A 20,758-nucleotide genomic window follows, 5' to 3' on the forward strand; every position below is an offset into this window, starting at 1 on the left:
CTGTATCATAGAACCCTCCCACTGTTCTACAGGGGGTATAATTAGCTAAGGCTAAGTTCACACTGGGGCGTTGTGTTGCGTTCCCTTTAAAAACAAGATCGCAGCGGAGGGAGAAAGTCGCATTGTGCTTATGCACGCGAGGCGTCGCATACAGTTTATAAAAACGCCAATGGAATCGGCTGCACTGCAAGCGTGCAAGCAGAGCAAGGCTGAGACACCAAAGTGCGCCCCTCCATCCCTGCCACCCCAGCCGTCACACACTGATTGCTATTAGACTAAGAGGCGCCCCAGGGCCCCCAACACCTTAATCTCTAGTTATCTGGCTTGCAGTCACTGCCATGTATCCCCTTTTCTTATTTCTCTCTGCTTCAAACACAATAGGGATTTCCTAGCTGAGTGAGTTGTGCACCCCTCTTACACTGCGCCCTGAGGCTGGAGCCTGCCTCTGCCTCAGCCCGGCCCTGTGTGCCAGTGTAAATGTACCCTTACAATATAACGCGTTTCCCTTGTGATTATATTGTCCAATGGGGGAACGGGACGAAAGCAGCTGTACAATGGTGTGAAAATGGATCCGATCGACCAGTAATCAGATCCGTTTTCTCTGATCCATTTGCCACTTAATTGCCGGTGTGAACCTTGCAAACTGCACAGAAGTGCGACCTGCTTACCACAACAGATCTCACTGATCCATTGCAGACTGACAAGTGTGAGCGGCTCCTATATATAACATAGGAACCATTCATTGTCAGTTTTGCCATGAGTGGAGAGCGGACAAAAAATGTCCGTTCTTAGCTCAAGTGAAAACAAAGCCTTTTAGTGTGAATGTGGCCTCTATCAAATAGATTATAAGCATGTCCTTGGAAATTGAACATACATTAAGCAACAGTCAATATTTTGCTGATCAAAAGTGGATGAAGGTATATCGATATTGCAATCGCCTGCAGCATTCAGTATTGAGTCGATTTCAGCAATCAATAATAGCAATCAATATACACAGATGGAGGCACAAGTTTTATAAAGCTTTATAAAGCTGCAGGAACAGAGGCGCTGTGTCTTGTTTGAGACAGAATAAGCTTGCTTCTAATGATGGGTCGTTCGCGAACGAGCTCTTTGAAGTGAATCAGAGGAGCCGATGCTCACTCTGAGAAGAGCCGATGCCTCAGCCGACCCTTTTAGCGCTGCTTTGCTCCGTAATAAAGGGTGCTGAGGCATGCTGGGAGATGTAGTCCTCCTCTTGCAGCTTGTAGGAGTGTATGGGGCAGAGCAGAGCAGTAGCAGGAGGGATTGCCCCAGTCAGAGAAGCAGTCTGGAGTTGGCACGGAGACGGGGGCGGGGCTTTTAATCCGATTCTGAGTGGTGTCTAGTGATATTTAATTAAGAGCCGATTCAGAGCAGTAAGAGCCGGCTCTTTAATGGGAGCCGATTCAGAAGAGCCGATTCTCTGAGAAGAGCCGGAATTCCCATCACTACTTGCTTCCAGTATCATCGCCCGATGAAGCGGGCTGTGCACCCGTGAAACGTGTTGCAACCCCCCCTACTTTTTCTGGAATAATACAATGATTATTGATTTATCAATACAGTATCTGTCGAGTCATCTGCGGGGAGGTTAGTCCACCACTAACACCCCCCCCCCTCAACCCCCCGCCCGCCCCCCCCGCGCCCATCCCCGGTTTTTATTGTTTTTATTCCAAATTATTTTACACTTGCTGGCGCCTCTGTTGTCCAATTACAAAAAGCTGCAAGAACATCAGGCCTCTGCCGTTCACTCCCCCCGCCCCCCACACTCCTCAACCACTCTCGATCTGGCAAAGAGATTGAGCATCGATGGCGATGGCTATTTGATTAATAGATTTCCGTCAGATTTCCTTGTCCCCCCCCCCCCCCCACACACACACACAAATATAGCATCTCATGTATAGTGTTTGGGTACTTTTGGGGCTGGGACCACACTTGTTAGAATATTGCGCTATTCCCATACAATGCTTTCATATGGGCCGAAAAAAATGTAATGCAATTCGCAAACTATACCTTCCTATGCGTGTCGCATGTGTTTTTGTAAAAAAAAGTATGTCTCTTTATTTTTCCCTCTAAGTAAAAAGTATGATTACTGAAAATCTGAAGCATAGTGTGAACAATAGCCATGTAATGTGCATTATCGCCGCAGGCGCACTGTGAGCGTCACATAGCAGTGTGACGTTCCGCGTTACTATGCGTCCGTTATGTCACACCACAACGCCTCACTGTGACCGCAGCCTTAGGATCACATGGCCGGTTACATCGCAGAGAGGTGAACATGCCTTTTATGGTCAGTGCGTTCACATGCAGCACCGCAGCGCAAAGCAACGCGCATAGTGTGAACTCAGCTTGCTTAGGCTTTTAAATTGCATGATGATGCTGGCCATACACAGGTAGATAACAGCCTGGTCCATTAATCAATTGATCGCTTTATGATTGGTAATCAGTTGGCTAGCAGAGATGGATGCCCACTCTATACAGTAAAACGTTATAAAACACTATACACCCTCCCATCAGTTTCTTGATGCTCCTCCCACGATACGCTGGAGGGAAATTTACTACCCTGTCTGATTGCCATCTCAGCCAATAGACTGTCAGAAATCGATTGGACGTGTGGGATTTATTCTGGCAAATAGAACAATCCTCTTGTATTTGTTCATGTTTCAGAGACAGCTCAGGTCTCTTCCTCAGGATGATGAGTTCTGCAGAGCTTGCAGCGAGAACTGTGCCAGTTATTCTAACTGGCTGTGGCCTCCTGAGACTTGTGATGGGTACCAAACTTCTCAGATAGTCTGGGTGTCTTCATGCATTACAGTCTCCGAACATTGTGCGGTCTGTCATCTGTTCAGCTAACCAATAAGGGCCCGTTTCCACTAGAGTGAATTTGCATGCGTTTTCTGCATGCAGTTTCCTATAGCCAATAATAGTCAGTGGGCCTGTTTCCACTAGCCCAAAAATCTGCACGGTGTCCTGTGCAAAAAAAATCTGCACAGCAGAGCCATCAGAATTTGCACACCGCAAGTCTAGTGTGTGATTCGCCTGTAATGTAATTAATAGGAAAATTGCATGCATTTTCGCCATGAGATTTTTCCATGAGAATTCACGTAAATTTTTGCGTAAAAAACAATGTAAAAGCACACCGGCATTGACATAGTTAAAATCGCATACTTACAAAAATACGCGATACGCGTGTGATTTTGCGTAAAAATTTGCATACAAATCCGCATGCGTATTTGTTTACGCGTTTTCCCGCTACGGAATCGCGCCGCACTAGTGGAAACATAGCCTTAAAGGTACCATTAAACTCTTAAAGAATAACTTTAGAGAGAGAGATATGGAGGCTGCTATTTATTTCCTTTTAAACAGTACCAGTTGCCTGGCAGCCCTGCTGTTCTCTTTGCCTGCAATAGTGTCTGAATAACACCAGGAACAATCATGCAGCTAATCTCATCAGATCTGACAATAATGTCAGAAACACCTGATCTGCTGCATGCTTGTTCAGGGTCTATGGCTAATAGTATTAGAGGCAGAGGATCAGCAGGACTGCCAGGCAACTGGTATTGCTTAAAAGGAAGTCAATATGGCAGCCTCCATATACCTCTCACTACAGTTGTCCTTTAAGCAGGCCACAAATACATTGAATTTACCAGGTGATTCCCAACAGATACTTTTATTGTGATCATAGCTGCTGAGAATTGATTTCACAAAAAATGTACAATCAGTTGTGGTGTAAAGTATTGATTAGACCAGATGAAAAATGTTGGTGGATCAGGGACGGTTTCAGGGATCGGAAGTCACTCGACGGGATGTAGCGTTGAACAGTTCAATGCTGTGGTTTGATCAGTTCTTACATACATTCCTTGCTGTGATCTATTGCAAAAGGTTCTGATGTGTATGGATGGAATTGATTACTCTCTAAATCGATTCTGATCAGATAGCAATCGATCGTTTTTGTAGGGACTATTGGACAAAAATCTATGTTTGTATGACTTACTTTAGGGTCCTTTCAGACAAACACGTTGCCTTGTGACGGACACTGTTTTGCACACTGTAAAGCGGTGCTATTCAGCACATTCTTATTCAGAGAGAAGCTTAGCAACCTATGCCGAGAAAGTGATTACATTGTCTTTGGTTTACGTTTCCTTATCAGCCACAGTTAGTACACACTCCTGGCAGTGCTTTATCTCAGCTGCATTCTTCACAGAAGCTGAAAAAGAAGAGAAAAGATCAATAGATACTGTAATATATAAATATAGCAACTATGCAATAAAATGCACCGGCAGCTTTCAGAGCAGATAAACTGTACTTTGGGGACCTGAAATATGTAGACAGAATGAATGACTTGCACACAAAAGCAAATTTGATAACTGAATGAGTAATAAAAGGTAGGAAAACACGTTTTTCTTGAATGCTATGGTAGAGTTTCATCCCATTTCTTTTCATTCCATTCCGTTCCGTATTGCACAGGGTTCTGTATTGCACAGGGTTCTGTATTGCACATGTTTCTGTATTGCACATGCCGGTTCTGTATTGCGCAGTGTTTTGCATTGCACAAAGTTTCATTATTGAACAGGGTCCTGTATTGCGCAGGTTTCCGTATTGCACAGGGTTCCGTATTGTGTAGGATTCTGTGTTGCGCAGGGTTTATTTATTGCGCAGATTCCATATTGCAAGTGTTCTGTATTGCGCAGGGTTCCATATTGCGCAGGGTTCTGTATTGCGCAGGGTTTATTTATTGCTCAGGCAACCGTACTGCTCAGGGTTCTGTATTGCGCAGGGTTCTGTATTGCGCAGGGTTCTGTATTGCGCAGGGTTCTGTATTGCACAGGGTTCTGTATTGCACAGGGTTCTGTATTGCACAGGGTTCTGTATTACGCAGGGTTCTGTATTGCGCAGGGTTCTGTATTGCACAGGGTTCTGTATTGCACAGGGTTCTGTATTGTGCAGGGTTCTGTATTGCACAGGGTTCTGTATTGAATATGTTTCTGTATTGTGCAGGGTTTTGTATTGCGCATGGTTCTGTATTGCACAGGGTTCTGTATTGCACAGGGTTCTGTATCGCGCACGGTTCTGTATTGCGCAGGGTTCTGTATTGAATATGTTTCTGTAATGTGCAGGGTTCTGTATTGTGCAGAGTTCTGTATTACACAGGGTTCTGTATTGCGCAGGGTTCTGTATTGCGCAGGGTTCTGTATTGCACAGGGTTCTGTATTGCACAGGGTTCTGTATTGCGCAGGGTTCTGTATTGCGCAGGGTTCTGTATTGCACAGGGTTCTGTATTGCACAGGGTTCTGTATTACACAGGGTTCTGTATTGCGCAGGGTTCTGTATTGCACAGGGTTCTGTATTGCGCAGGGTTCTGTATTGCGCAGGGTTCTGTATTGAATAGGTTTCTGTATTGTGCAGGGTTCTGTATTGTGCAGGGTTCTGTATTACACAGGGTTCTGTATTGCGCAGGGTTCTGTATTGCGCAGGGTTCTGTATTGCACAGGGTTCTGTATTGCACAGGGTTCTGTATTGCGCAGGGTTCCGTATTACGCAGGGTTCCGTATTACGCAGGGTTCTGTATTGCACAGGGTTCTGTATTGCACAGGGTTCTGTATTGCGCAGGGTTCTGTATTGCGCAGGGTTCTGTATTGAATAGGTTTCTGTATTGCACAGGGTTCTGTATTGTGCAGGGTTCTGTATTGAATAGGTTTCTGTATTGCGCAGGGTTCTGTATTGCGCAGGGTTCTGTATTGCGCAGGGTTCTGTATTGCACAGGGTTCTGTATTGCGCAGGTTTCTGTATTGCGCAGGGTTCTGTTTTGCGCAGGGTTCTGTATTGCGCAGGGTTCTGTATTGTGAAGGGTTCTGTATTGCACAGGGTTCTGTATTGCACAGGGTTCTGTATTGCGTAGGGTTCTGTATTGAATAGGTTTCTGTATTGCACAGGGTTCTGTATTGCACAGGGTTCTGTATTGCGTAGGGTTCTGTATTGAATAGGTTTCTGTATTGCACAGGGTTCTGTATTGCACAGGGTTCTGTATTGTGCAGGGTTCTGTATTGCACAGGGTTTTGTATTGCACAGGGTTCTGTATTGCGCAGGGTTCTGTATTGTGCAGGGTTCTGTATTGCGCAGGGTTCTGTATTGCGCAGGGTTCTGTATTGCACAGGGTTCTGTATTGCACAGGGTTCTGTATTGCGCAGGGTTCTGTATTGCGCAGGGTTCTGTATTGAATAGGTTTCTGTATTGCGCAGGGTTCTGTATTGCGCAGGGCTCTGTATTGAATAGGTTTCTGTATTGTGCAGGGTTCTGTATTGCGAAGGGCTCCATATTGCACAGGGTTCCGTATAGTGCAGGGCTCTATATTGCACAGGTTTCTGTATTGCGCAGGGTTCTGTATTGCACAGAGTTCTGTATTGCACAGGGTTCTGTATTGCGCAGAGTTCTGTATTGCGTAGGGTTCTGTATTGAATAGGTTTCTGTATTGCGCAGGGTTCTGTATTGTGCAGGGTTCTGTATTGCACAGGGTTCTGTATTGCACAGGGTTCTGTATTGCGCAGGGTTCTGTATTGCGCAGGGTTCTGTATTGTGCAGGGTTCTGTATTGCGCAGGGTTCTGTATTGCGTAGGGTTCTGTATTGCGCAGGGTTCTGTATTGTGCAGGGTTCTGTATTGCGCAGGGTTCTGTATTGCACAGGGTTCTGTATTGCACAGGGTTCTGTATTGCGCAGGGTTCTGTATTGCGCAGGGTTCTGTATTGAATAGGTTTCTGTATTGGGCAGGGTTCTGTATTGCGAAGGGCTCCATATTGCACAGGGTTCCGTATAGTGCAGGGCTCTATATTGCACAGGTTTCTGTATTGCGCAGATTTATGTATTGTGCATGGTTTTGCATTGCACAGAGTTCCATATTGTGCAGAGTTCTGTATTGTGCAGAGTTCTGTATTGTGCAGTTGCTCTGTCCAGCTGCCAAAAAAGGTGTGCTGTGAGCAGGGAGGCTGCCGAGCATCTTTGTATAAATCCTTTTCAGGGAATATCTTTATAAAGAATAAAAACCTTTCTGAGAATACCCCATGAATATATGGACTAGTTCAAAACCTGTCGGTAATGTCAGATTTCTACTACCTACTGTAAGTGACAGCAACATAAGAGAGAAGTAATTTATGGCTCATTTTACTCTGGAAGAAATGTACTTATTATTTGTATGTGTTTACATGTATTTTACATTTTACGATTTTCTGGATAGTGTTCCTTTAATATTATTGCGCAGGGTTCTGTATTGCGCAGCGTTCTGTATTGTGCAGGTTCCTGTATTGCGCAGAGTTCTTTATTGCGCAGGGTTCTGTATTGCGCAGGGTTCTGTATTGTGCAGGTTCCTGTATTGCGCAGAGTTCTTTATTGCGCAGGGTTCTGTATTGCGCAGGGTTCTGTATTGTGCAGGTTCCTGTATTGCGCAGAGTTCTGTATTGCGCAGAGTTCTGTATTGCGTAGGGTTCAGTATTGTGCAGGTTCCTGTATTGTGCAGAGTTCTGTACTGCGCAGGGTTCTGTATTGCGCAGGGTTCTGTATTGCACAGGGGTCTGTATTGCGCAGGGTTCTGTATTGTGCAGGTTCCTGTATTGCGCAGAGTTCTGTATTACACAGAGTTCTGTATTACGCAGGGTTCTGTATTGCGCAGGGTTCTGTATTGCACAGGCCTCCCCCCATTAGCTCGGGTCAGGCAGGCAGAGTATCTGCGTTGCAGCCGCTGACAGTTGCATCAGATTCTCACTTTCCATGAAGGAAAGTTGTTGACAGGTTTATCAGTTTGGCACGGCTGTCCATGTGCTGCAGCAGGCCGTGTTATCGCGGTGGGAGTGCTGAGCCAGCAATCGCACGACAGCAGCCTGGAACAATGACAGGCCAGTGACTGTGCGGAGGGGGTGATAGCACCCCTTCCAGCACCCCTTCCAGGAACTCAGTGATCAGCTGTATAACAACACCGCCTGTAACAGAGGACTCACCCTGTATGTGGCGGAACTACAGATCCCAGCATACTCGCAATCCGCCATTCATATGTATTTATATGGCACCTGTAATGCGCTTGTGGCTGGCAGATGGGATACTGAACTGCTTCACTATTGCACAGCGCAGCCTTCAGTCTGAAAGAGGCCTTAGAGCGCCAGATAATATCCAGCAATGCTCTATTCCCGGGTCATTTAGACCAGAATTGTTTGATGGCTGTATGCACCTTAATTTGCTAACCTTTCAACAGTCTCCACTATAGAGTGATATGACCCAGGTTAGGGTTCTTAAATTTGATCCGCCCTGTAGCACACATTGTTAAGCATTCCAGTCCAGGTTTTCTGGATGACTTGTGTTCCCCAACCTTATAGTAAGACAAGAAAACACTGAGTTGGGATGGTGATATGGAGGCTGCCATATGTATTTCCTTTTAAGCAATACCAGTTCCCTGGCTGTCCTGAATGTATCCATAGCCCCTAAACAAGCATGCAGCAGATCAGGTGTTTCTGACATTGTTGTCAGATCTGACAAGATTAGCTGCATGCTTGTTTCTGGTGTGATTCAGACACTACTGCAGTCAAATAGATCAGCAGGGCTGCTAGGCAACTGGTTAAACATGGCAGCCTCCATATTCTTCTCATTCTATATTTGGCTGCTGTAGGCTGCTCCCATATACCTTTCACTGCAGGTGTCCTTTAAGGAAGCCTTAATAGGATCCGGAGGCTTTCCCCGCCGAGGTGAGTACCCCTCAGGGGAGGGTTTTTTGTTACAGGTTTTCTTTAAAATTCAGCACATTGCTCAGTTTTACTAAAAGCAAATTTGAAGTGAAAATAAACAAAAGAGATGATTAACCACTTTGTCCTCCTTGACGTATAAAAACGTCAAGGAGGACAGGCGCGCTCCCGCGCGCTCCCGCGGCCGATCGCGCGCGTGCACGCGCACTCCCGGCCGCGGAGTCGGTAGCCACGGAATCAATGTATCGGGCTGGGGAGCCCGATCATTGATTCCTCTCCCCCGCTGAAAAAGCGACAGCTTCTCTCGGAAGCTTCGCTCTTTCTGAAGCTGTGTCCCTCTAAGCGTACATTGTACGCTTAGAGTGACGTCATGTAAAAAAAATCGAGATTGCCATCTTGTGGCCAAAAAGTAAAACTACAAGCAAACGCCCCAAAACATTACAATACACCAATATTTCCCCAAATAAAACACTTTTATATCCCACCCTCCCAAAAATGCCCACATAAAATGTTTAATAAAAAAAAACAAAAAAAACATTACTATAAAAAAAAAACAACACATAAATATTTACCTAAGGGTCTAAACTTTTTAAATATCTATGTAAAGATGAAATATTTCTCTCTTTTTTTTTATAAGCTTGTAAATAGTGATGTATGCAAAACGGAAAAAATGCTCTTTTATTTCCAAATAAAATATTGTCGCGATACATTGTGATAGGGACATAATTTAAATGGTGAAATAACCGTGACAAATGGGCAATAACAATACGTGGGTTTTAATTATGGAGGCAGGTATTATTATAAAACTATAATGGCCGAAAACTGACAAATAATGCATTTTTTCATTTTTTTTTCTTATTCTTCCTGTTAAAATGCATTTACAGTAAAGTGGCTCTTAGCAAAATGTACCCCCCAAAGAAAGCCTAATTGGTGGCGGAAAAAACAAGATATAGATCAGTTCATTGTGATAAGTAGTGATAAAGTTATAGGCTAATGAATGGGAGGTGAACATTGCTCGGATGCATAAGCTGAAAACGACTGAGATGTTAAGTGGTTAATTGTATGTGTATTACTAACGGTAAATATAACATAGAACTGGGTCTTATGTGTTAAAGGGAACCAGAGCTAAAGTAAAGAAAAGATGCTATACATACCTGGAGCTTCCTCCAGCCCCATACACGCTGATCGATCCCACGCCGCCATCCACCGCTGCCCACATCTACGAGAACCGGCTCCCGTCACTGACGTCATCGGAGCCAGGCTACGCTGGAGAAGTGCGCCCTCTACGTATCTCTCCAGCGGCTGCTGCAGAGATACGCAAAGAGCGCACTTCTGCTACGCTAGACTGGCTCTGACTGACGGCAGAGCGGAGAGCCGGTTCTCGTAGATGCGGGCAGAGGAGGACGGCGGCGTGGGATCGATCAGCGCGTATGGGGCTGGAGGAAGCCCCAGGTATGTATAGAATATTTTCTTTACTTTAGCTCTGGTTCCCTTTAAAAAGGAATCTGAAGTAAAAATAAACTTATGAGATAATGATTTGTATGTGTAGTACTGCTAAGGAATAAAACATTATTAGCACAGATACGAGTCTCATATTGTTTCCAGTACAGGAAGGGTTAAGGTAGCCATACATCTAGTGATATTGCTGTACGATCGACCATCAGATTCAATCATTTTATAGAATGGAGAGAGAATTGCGTGTGTTCCAAAACTCCCTATCAATAAAAGTGGCTGGTTTTATGTTGAATCGACCAGCTTAGTCGATCGAGCAGGATGCAAGATATCGGTCAATCGCACAGGAATCGGCTACTGATCACATGTCATTTGGTCGATTCTGAATTGATTTTTGCAGTCAGAGCATGGAGACACAACATCGGTCAAATCGAATGTGAAGGTGAATCGCATAGGATATCATTTGTAGTGTGTTGGTCACTAGTTGATCGACTTTCGATCAACTATACTTAAGTCGATTCCTTAATAAAGTTGATTGCTTTGTCGATTGCATCAGAATCGCTAAATGTATGACTGCCTTTAAGAAACGTCAGTTGTTATCTATGAAAACGAGCTTCTGTGACCTCTGCGACTTCATAAAGTCTTGGACAGCACTGTCTTTTGAAGCACTTATCACAACTGTCTCTCATTATTTCTTTTTTGTTTATGTTTTTTTGCAGAGAAAGTTCAAAGGGTCTTTAGCCTGCTCTGTGAAATCAGTTAAAATACTGAGTGTATTGTGGAGACTGCAATTATTAGAGAATGATGCAATCTATATATATAAAATCGGATGTATGTATGTGTGTGTGTGTGTATGTGCCGCGATCACTCGAAAATGGCTTGACCGATTTGAACGAAACTTGGTATGCAGATCCCTTACTACCTGGGATGATATGTTCTGGGGGTCTCGCGTCCCCCCTGCACACGTGGGCGGAGCTACAAACAGCAAATCAGATTTCACCCATTCAAGTCAATGGAAAAAATGGAAAAGGCTGCCATTCTCGCAGTATTCAAGCCAGAGTCCCCACACTTGGCACAGTGGGTCACTTAGTGACCGAGGTTACAAATCCAGGAAAAGTGGGCGGAGCATAAAACAGCCAATAAAATTTCAGCCATTCATTTTAAATGGGAAAATATAAACTGCAGCCATTCTTAGACTGTTAATCGCAGGGTTCTCAAACTTGCCATAGTTGGTCACTGGGTGAATGCGATTAAGATTCAAGAAAGTAGGTGGAGCCTACAACAGCCAATCAAAATTCACCTATTGATTTTCAAGGGGAACATTTAAACTGCTGCCATTCTTACACTTTTAATGACAGAGGCTTCAAACTTGCTACAGTCGGTCATTGGGTGACTGAGGTTCAAATTCAATAAAGGGGCGGGCCCACAAACAGCCAATCAGATTTACTTGGTGGATAAACTGCTTCCATTCACAAATTTTTGATGCCAAGAACCTGAAAGCTCACAAACTTGGTCATTGAGTGACTGTGTGTCCAGGTTACAAAAAGTGGGCGGAGCTAAAACAACATTTACTGGGAAAATATAAACTGCAGCCATTCTTACACCGTTAATGGCAGGGCTCTCAAACTTTGCACAGTTGGTCACTGGGTGAATGATTACGATTTTGGAAGGTGGGTGGAGCCTACAACAGCCAATAAAAATTCACCTTTTGATTTTCAAAGGGAATATTTAAGCTGCTACCATTCTTATACTGTTAATAGCAGATGCCTCAAACCTGGTACAATTGGTCACTGGGGTTCAAATTCAGAAAGGGGGCGGAGCCACAAACAGCCAGATTTGTTTATTTTTCAATGGGAATATACAAAGTATTGATACCAAGGACCCCAAAGCTGATAAACTTGATAATTGAGTGACTGTATGTCAAGGTTAGAAAAAGTGGGCGGTGCCAAAAACTAAATTTTTAACATGGCAGGGTTCCCAAATTTGACACAATTGGCCACTGGGTGACTGGGATGAATATTCAGAAATGTGGGTGGAGCCTACAACAGCCAATCAAAATGTACCTATTGATTTTCAAGGGGAATATTCACATTGCTACCATTCTTACACTGTTAATGGCAGAGGCCTCAAACCTGATACAGTCAGTCATTGGGTGACTGGGGTCCAAATTCACTAAAGGGGTGGAGCCACAAGCAGCCAATCAGATTTGTTAGATTGATTTCAGCCATTCTGTTATTGGCAGGGTTCTCAAACTTGACACAGTTGGCCACTGGGTGACTGGGACTAATATTCAGGAAAGTGGTTGGAGCCTACAGCAGCCAATCAAAATTCACCTTTTGATTTTCAAGGGGAATATTTACATTGCTGCCATTCATATATTCTTAATGGCAGAGGCCTCAAATCTGGTACATTCAGTCACTGGGAGACTGGGGTTTAAATTCTGAAAAGGGAGCAGGCCAAAAACAGCCAATCAGATTTGTTTAATTTCAATGGTAAAATGCAAATTATTCATGCCAAGGACCCCAAAGCTCATAACATTGGTCATCGAGTGGCTGTATGTCAAGATTACAAATAGTAGGCGGAGCCAAAAACAACTAACTTTTTTCATGGGAAAATGTAAACAGCAGCTTTTCTTACACTGTTATTGGCAGGGTTTCAAACTTCACACAGTTGGTCACTGGGTGACTAGGATTAATATTTGGAAAAGTAGGTGTGGCCTACAAGAGCCAATCACAATTCACCTGTTGATTTTCAAGGGGAATATTGAAACTGCAGTCATTCTTACACTGTTAATGGCAGAGGCCTCAAACCTGGTACAGTTGGTCGTTAAGTGTCTGGGGTTCAAATTCAGTAAAGGAGTGGAGCCACAAACAGCCAGATTTCTTTGCTGGATAAACTGCTTCCAGTCACACAATTTTGATGCCAGGAACCCAAAAGCTCACAAACTTGGTCATTGACTGACTGTGTGTCAAGGTTACAAAAAGTGGGTGGAGTTAAAAACAGATTTTTCTGGGAAATTGTAAACTGCAGCCGTTCTTCACTGTTAATGGCAGGGTTCTCAAACTTTGCACAGCTGGTTACTGGGTGACTGGGATTAATATTCAGAAGAGTGGGTGGAGCCTAAAAATGCCAATCAAAAATTACATGTCGCTTTTCAAGGAGAATATTATAATTGCTGCAATTCTTGCACCGTTAATGGCACAAGCCTCTAACCTGGTACAGCAGGTAATTGGGTCACTGGGGTTCAAATTCAGAAAAGCGGACAGAGCCACAAACAGTGAATCAGATTTCTTTCATTTCATGGGAAAACACAAATTATTGATGCCAAGGACCCGAAAGCTCACAAACTTGGTCACTGATTGACTGTGTGTCCATGTTACAAACAGTGGACGGAGCCAAAAACAAATTTCACTGGGAAAATGTAAACTGCAGCCATTTTTACACTGTTTATGGCAGGGTTCCCAAACTTTGCCCAGATTAATATTCAGGGAAGTGGGTGGAGCCTATAATAGCCAATCAAAATTCACCTGTTGATTTTCAAGTGGAATATTTAAATTGCTGCCATTTTTACACTGTTAATAGCAGAGGCCTCAAACCTGCTACAGTTGGTCATTGGGTGACTGGGGTTCAAATGCTTTAGAGGGGGTGAAGCCACAAGCAGCCAATCTGATTGGTTTAATTTCTTTTGGAATATAAAAATTATTGATACCAAGGACCCCAAAGCTCCAAAACTTGGTAATTGAGTGTTTGTGCGTTAGGGTTAGAAAGTGGGCGGAGCCAACACCAGTCAAATACATTCCCGGGCAACGCTGGGTCATCAGTGGGTGGAGACAAATACAAATTTCACTGGGAAAATGTAAAGTGCAGCCATTCTTACACTGTTAATGGCAGGGTTTTTAAACTTTGCACAGTTGGTCACTGGGTGACTGGGATTAATATTCAGAAAAGTGGGTGGAGCCTACAAAAGTGAATCAAACTTCACCTATTGCTTTTCAAGGGGAATATTTAATTGCTGCCATTCTTGCACTGTTAATGGCACAGGCCGCAAACCTGCTAGATTTGGGTATTGGGTGACTGGGGTTCAAATTCAGAAAAGGGGGTGGAGCCACAAACAGCCAATCAGATTTGTTTTCTTCTTTCAATGCAAATTATTCTTACCAAAGACCGCAAAGCTCACAAACTTGGTCATTGAGTAATTGTGTGTTAGGGTTAGAAAAAGTATGCGGAGCCAACACCAGCCAAATACATACCCGGGCAACGCCGGGCAATCAGCTAGTGTTATATAAAAAGCTATATACCTGAAAATAAAAATATGAGACTATTTTCTTTGCTACTGATTATTATTAATTATCCGTACTACACAACAACCAATTCATTATATCATGAGTTTTTTTTCACTTCAGTGTCACTTTAATGCTTAAAGAGAACCCGAGGTGGGGTTCTAAGAATGATATCTGCACACAGAGGCTGGATCTGCCTATACTGCCCAGCCTCTGTTGCTATCTTGCTATCTCAATCCCCCCTAAGTTCCCCCTGCGCTCTGCTTGCCCCCCATAAATCACAGCCGCGCTGTCGACACGCAGCGTGTCGCAGCGGGCCGTGTTTACCTATGTAGTGTCAGTCTCGCCGCTCCCCCGCCTCCTGCATAGCTCCGGTCCCTGCCCGTGTCCCTTCCCTCCCCACTGACACTACATAGGTAAACACAGCCCGCTGCATGTCGACAGCGAGGCTGTGATTTATGGGGGACAGCAGAGCGCAGGGGGAACTTAGGGGGGATTGAGATAGCAACATTGGCTGGGCAGTATAGGCAGACCCAGCCTCTGTGTGCAGATATCATTCTTAGAACCCCACCTCGGGTTCTCTTTAAGGGCTTAATTTTAAGACTTCATTCTAAACAGCCGCCGTGACAAACGTGCCTTGCTGAGCTGAAAAACAAACAGAAGTAATGGCTCTTTGAACTTTCCAGCACAAAAACCTTTTCAAAAGTCGTTTCCCACTCCGTTGAAGTTTACCTGTAGGGAAAAAAATGCCCTAAATGGGTATTTACCTCAATAGAGGAAGGCCTCTAGATAATCCAGAGGTGTCCCCATCCTCCTCCCCCGGCCCATTCCAGCTGTGCCCTCCGCAAAACCCTTAACAAGTCCGCAATAATAGGAGGTGCTATAGCATCAGCAAGACACCCCACCCCCCCTTCCCAGCACCACCCCTGACTGTAAGTATGTAACTTTACATAAAGTTGCAGATATAGTTTAAAGCTGATGGGAAGTGAAAAAAAAAATCAAATAGATACTTACCTAAGAAGAGGGAAGGCTCTGGGTCCTATAGACAGGTGGCTCCATACTGCGCCTGCTGGAGCGCCCTCTCTCGCCCGCTTACGCATGCGCAGTACGGAGCAGCCCGTCCTCAAGAGCACTCAGGCTCCTGTGACTTCCAAAGCCTCCTGTGGCTGGTGATTTAAATGGAGGGGCAGTACTGGAATGCGGGAACCGGGAGATGAACGAGAAGGGTCTATAGGACCCAGAGCTCTCCCTCTCCTTAGGTAAGTTTCTGGCTGATTTATTTCTCCCATTATCTACACACAGGATACAGTATATTGTATTGTATGGTTACTGTTGTGCTGCATATTGCATTATCTCAGCATATTGAGCTTACCTGTATGTCTCAGATGCAGCCGGCAAAAGCATTCAGCACTGACAGCATTTAAAGAAAACCTGTAACAACAAAAAAAAAATGCCCGGGGGACGGTGCTTACCTCTGGAGGCTTCCCCCGTCCTCCTCCGTCCCATGTTGGTCTTGCTGAGCCCTTCCAAACAGCGGGGATGTAAATATTTACCTTCCCGGCTCCAGCGCAGGCGCAGTATCGGCTCTCGGGTCGGAAATAGGTGGAAGTAGCCGATCGCTGTCGGGTCTGCTCTACTGCACAGTACAGCAGACCCAATTGGGATTGGCTATTCCTGCCTTAGCAGCGAGAAGGTAAATATTGCAGACACGGCTGCGCCACAAATTGTCAACTGTGGCTTAAGAGGGGCCAAGCGAGACCACCGTGGGACAGAGGAGAGCGGGGGAAGCCTCAATAGGATCCAGGGGCTTCCCCCTCCTTTAGGTAAGTACCCCCCAGGGGCCCTTTTTTCGATACAGAGTCTCTTTAAGATATCTTTTTTTCTTGTAGCTGAACTAATATAAGGGTTTGATTATCATACAGCTATGCTCAGCCCCTAGCCTGTGATAATAGATCCCAGAAGTATTTCGGCATGTACTTTTTTATGAAAGAACACCTTGACCAAGTACCTCTTGTAACTCATGCATTTGTCATGAGTATTCCATCATTGTGTGGGAAGGTTTTCCAAACTGTTCCCTTTCAATCCACTAAGAAAATACTTACAGTATCTCATTTGTTTTTTTTATGATTTATCATGATTAAACCTCAAAGCTTATTATAGTTAGCTGACTACAAGTCCGAATACTTGCTGAGCCCACGCCGAGTGGAAGCTGGAAACTTGGGCCCCCGTGGCTAATAGACAATTGTCGCCCCATAGTTGCTAATGCAAATATCAGCTACTGGCCGCACAAAGCAGAAATGTGGGCGCCCGTTAAACAGCGGGCGCCGGGCTGTCCAACCGAAGTGTTTAGTTTTTGAAAAGTAGAATGTTATAGTTTTTTAATTATTTTGTCTTTTGTATTTACAAATTTTGTTTTTAAAAATGAATGTTTTGAAATGTATCGTTCTGAAAACTATAAAATTAGGAATGGGGGGTGTTAGGGTTAGGCATCAGGAAAGGAAGGGGGGGGGGGTTTAGAGTTAGGCATCAAAAAGAAGGGGTTTAAGGCAGGTGCGTAACTAGACTTTAACAGAACCCCCCCCCCCCCCTGCAAAACTGATAGCATGGGGGGCAGTTAGAGTTAGGTGTCAGGAAGGGATGTTTTAGGCATCAGAAAGGGGGGGGGGGTTTAGAGTTAGGTGTCAGGAGGGGGTTGTAGGGTTAGGCATCAGGAGGGGGGTTTTCAAGATCAGTGGTCAGTAAGGGGGGGTTTACGGTTAGGCATCAGGAAGGGGGATTTTAGGATTAGGTGTTAGGAAGGGGGGTTTCAGGGTTAGCCGTCAGCATGGGGGGGAGGGGTTGAGTTAAGCATCAGGAAGGGGAGCTTTAAGGATAATTATCAGAGGGGCGAGTGTCCTGTGCAAGAGTAGGCTTGGAAAGTGTTACCAAATTAGCCCCTACAAAGAACAAGCCCTGCTCTCTGTTAAAATGGTATTACACTCAAATTTCATCTATAGCCTAAAGCATTAAGCACAGCATAACATTTTCACTTCACTTAGCTGCTAAATTGATAAACCTGCCTTTGTGGACCAGAATGATTGTGCTGGCAGTGTGTACACTGTGTAAACAATGCAGTATCCAGGGAGGAGCAGAGAACTTTCTCTCCTTTATTTGCTCACTAATTACTTCACTAGGATTCTATCTGCTTATGGGTGCTGTAGCCGTCAATGATATCAGTTAGCTTCAGTGAGGTGCAAATAAGCATTCAGAGCAGTCTCATAGCGTTCCATATTCAATATTTAGCGTGTTTAATATTTTAGAGGAAAATGTTTTGAGCATAATCCGACTTTAAAGAGGAACTTCAGCCTAAACAAATATACTGTCATTAAGTTACATTAGTTATGTTAATTAAAATAGATAGGTAATATAATCTCTTACCCACCCTGTTTTAAAAGAACAGGCAAATGTTTGATTTCATGAGGGCAGCCATCTTTTTGGTTGAAAGGAGGTGACAGGGAGCATAAGACACAGTTTCAACTGTCCTGTGTGCTGATCACCCGTCCCAGTTGCTAGGCAACGTGAATAGCAACATAGGAAATCCTATCATGCTTTTCACAGCATCAGGGAAAAAAGCCCGGGCAGTTTTCTTTGATGGGTGGGGCTTAGCTAAAAATGCAGCTAAAAATGTTGCTTTGGTAAGAAAAACAAAGTTCTGATGCTGTGAATCTGTTAAAGAAACACCAAGCCTTTTCAGTTCTGCTGAGTAGATTTTTTAGTCCGGAGGTTCACTTTAAGGTAAGGCAACGTTGTTCACAAGAGCTTAGGATCCAAAGCTCTTCCTGTGAACGTTCACAAATGTTACGTCTTCAGGCCGTCATGGTGTTATATTATTTCAAGATGGGCTTCATTATGTCTTTTTCATGTAACTTTTAATGGGGCGCTTGCAAACCATCAAAGTTAAAGACCTCACAGAGGAACTTTGATTTAAAACCCGTGTTTAACCTTGAGCACAGCGACTCGCTCACCCTCATAAAGCGGCAGGGTGGCGAGGTTTTTACGGCGTCGCATTCCACGTGTGGATTGCAGCTCTCCGCAGGGATGTGATGTTGACTCTCGCTGTTTTATAGGCGGCTGTGTTTAACCTTCGTGTTTATAAAGCTTTGCACAGCATTCCTCCATCGTTTCAGCGCGGGGACGCCCGATTGCCGCAGTCTATTCACGACGCATTTCTTCCCCCCGTCCCCATCTATATTCAGTGTACACCCTGTGCATAATTATCGCTGGCGATGGCAGAGCGAATCTAGCAACAGATGCGGGCGGAGATGTAATTAAACCTACAATTACCAGTAAAAATATTGTCAGCAAATAGATTTTACTCCGAACAGCTATTTGGCTCCGCGATGGAACGGCGTTGTCTCGCCGAGGCTTCTTTAATGGTTACAATGATGCAAATTTTAAAGGGTGCTTTGGTCAGGCGGGGGAAGTGCGCTCTAATAAAGGGCCAACATGCACAGATTATGCTATTTACATAAGCTGGTTTATGCAAAACTTGCAAGAGAGAACTAAGGATGAACGAGAGGGGTCATCTATCAAAGCCAGATTTATACTCTCTCCCACCATAGGCCCCCATTCCATGTGCTACCCCTTTCTTTATACATCAATCCTTACCTGTGCAGCAGCCCCCTCCCATTCCATGTGCAGCCCCCTCTTCCTTGTGTAACACCCATGTAACTAGCAAAATTAAACAACATTTTTGATGATTACCATTAGGTAAACTATGCCTGTGACATTTTGCCAAAACATTTCCATAGGAAATAACCCATATACAGTGTACAGTTAGCACAGTGACAGCTGCTAATCAGTGGCTGTTACTGCTGCTGGTATAGTGGTGGCTGCTAATCAGTGGCTGTTAGTGCTGCTGGCACAGTGGTGGCTGCTACTCAGTGGCTGTTACTGCTGCTGGCACAGTGGCAGCTGCTAATCAGTGGCTGTTACTGCTGCTGGTACAGTGGTGGCTGCTTATCAGTGGGTGATACTGCTGCTGGCACAGTGGCAGCTGCTAATCAGTGGCTGTTACTGCTGCTGGCATAGTGGAGGCTGCTAATCAGTGGCTATAACTGCTGCTGGCATAGTGGCAGCTGCTAACCAGTGGCTGTTACTGGCTTACTGCTGCTGGCATAGTGGCAGCTGCTGATCAGTGGCTGTTACTGCTGCTGGCACAGTGGCAGCTGCTAATCAGTGGCTGTTACTGCTGCTGGCACAGTGGCATCTGCTAGTCAGTGGCTGTGCTGCTAGCATAGTGGCAGCTGCTAATCAGTGGCTGTTACTACTGCTGGCACAGTGGAGCTGCTAATCAGTTGCTGTTACTGCTGCTGGCATAGTGGCAGCTGCTAATCAGTGGCTGTTACTGTTTCTGGCATTGTGGCAGCTGCTAATCGGTGGCTGTTACTGCTCCTGGCATTGTGGCAGCAAATCAGTGGCTGTTACTGCTGCTGGCACAGTGGCGGCTGCTAATCAGTGGCTTTTACAACTGCTGGCATAGTGTGGGCTGCTAATCAGTGGCTGCTACTACTGCTGGCATTGTAGCAGCTGCTAATCGGTGGCTGTTACTGCTCCTGGCATTGTAGCAGCTGCTAATCAGTGGCTGTTACTGCTGCTTGCACAGGGGCAGCGGCTAATCAGTGGCTGTTACTGCTGCTGGCACAGGGGCAGCTGCTAATCAGTGGCTGTTACTGCTGCTGGCACAGTGGCGGCTGCTAATCAGTGGCTGTTACTGCTGCTGGCATAGTGGCAGCTGCTAATCAGTGGCTATAACTGCTGCTGGCATAGTGGCAGCTGCTAATCAGTGGCTGTTACTGCTGCTGGCCCTTGTATGCGGCACCAAAGGCTGCATGGAATTAATAATTCTGGGGGCCACTAGAAATGGCTTGAAGGGCCCCTGGGTAGGACTGTGGACATGTCTGGCTTATAATATACCTGACAAAAAGGATCAAATCGGATGATCAATAATTTGGGGGATTGTATCGCTTATGGCCACCTTATCTGTCACGTCACAATGACTGCTCCACGCCTCCACCACGGACACCACCCCGCCCCCATTTGCCGTGATATCAGCAGCCTGAATTATCATCAGCTACCATTGGCTGTCTTTACTAACGAGTGGCCTTATTGGCTGATAGTGAAGCTCTAGAACTTTACTTTGCTTCTGAATTCAGCATCTTGAATCTCTGAAACGAATGATCATTTCGACCTGCAGTTTTTTTCAAAGGCAACCTGTGAATACGTACATTTTTTCAGCCACGTTTTCACAT

The 20,758-nt window shown here is 44.9% G+C and overlaps 1 protein-coding gene and 1 long non-coding RNA gene across 4 annotated transcripts in view; one reads left to right on the top strand and one right to left on the bottom strand.

Moving 5' to 3' along the window:
* The window catches only part of VIPR1 (vasoactive intestinal peptide receptor 1), a 370,245-nt gene that overhangs the window by 2,512 nt on the left and 346,975 nt on the right, over positions 1–20,758 (top strand). The window lies entirely within an intron of this gene.
* Positions 3,728–20,758, bottom strand: part of LOC137517998 (uncharacterized) — a 180,016-nt gene continuing 162,985 nt past the window's right edge. The window contains exon 3 of the long non-coding RNA XR_011020725.1: positions 3,728–4,222. This is a non-coding gene — a long non-coding RNA (uncharacterized lncRNA). The remainder of the gene's footprint in view (positions 4,223–20,758) is intronic.

This window comes from Hyperolius riggenbachi, chromosome 5 (assembly GCF_040937935.1).
Source record: "Hyperolius riggenbachi isolate aHypRig1 chromosome 5, aHypRig1.pri, whole genome shotgun sequence".
NCBI lineage: Eukaryota > Metazoa > Chordata > Amphibia > Anura > Hyperoliidae > Hyperolius > Hyperolius riggenbachi.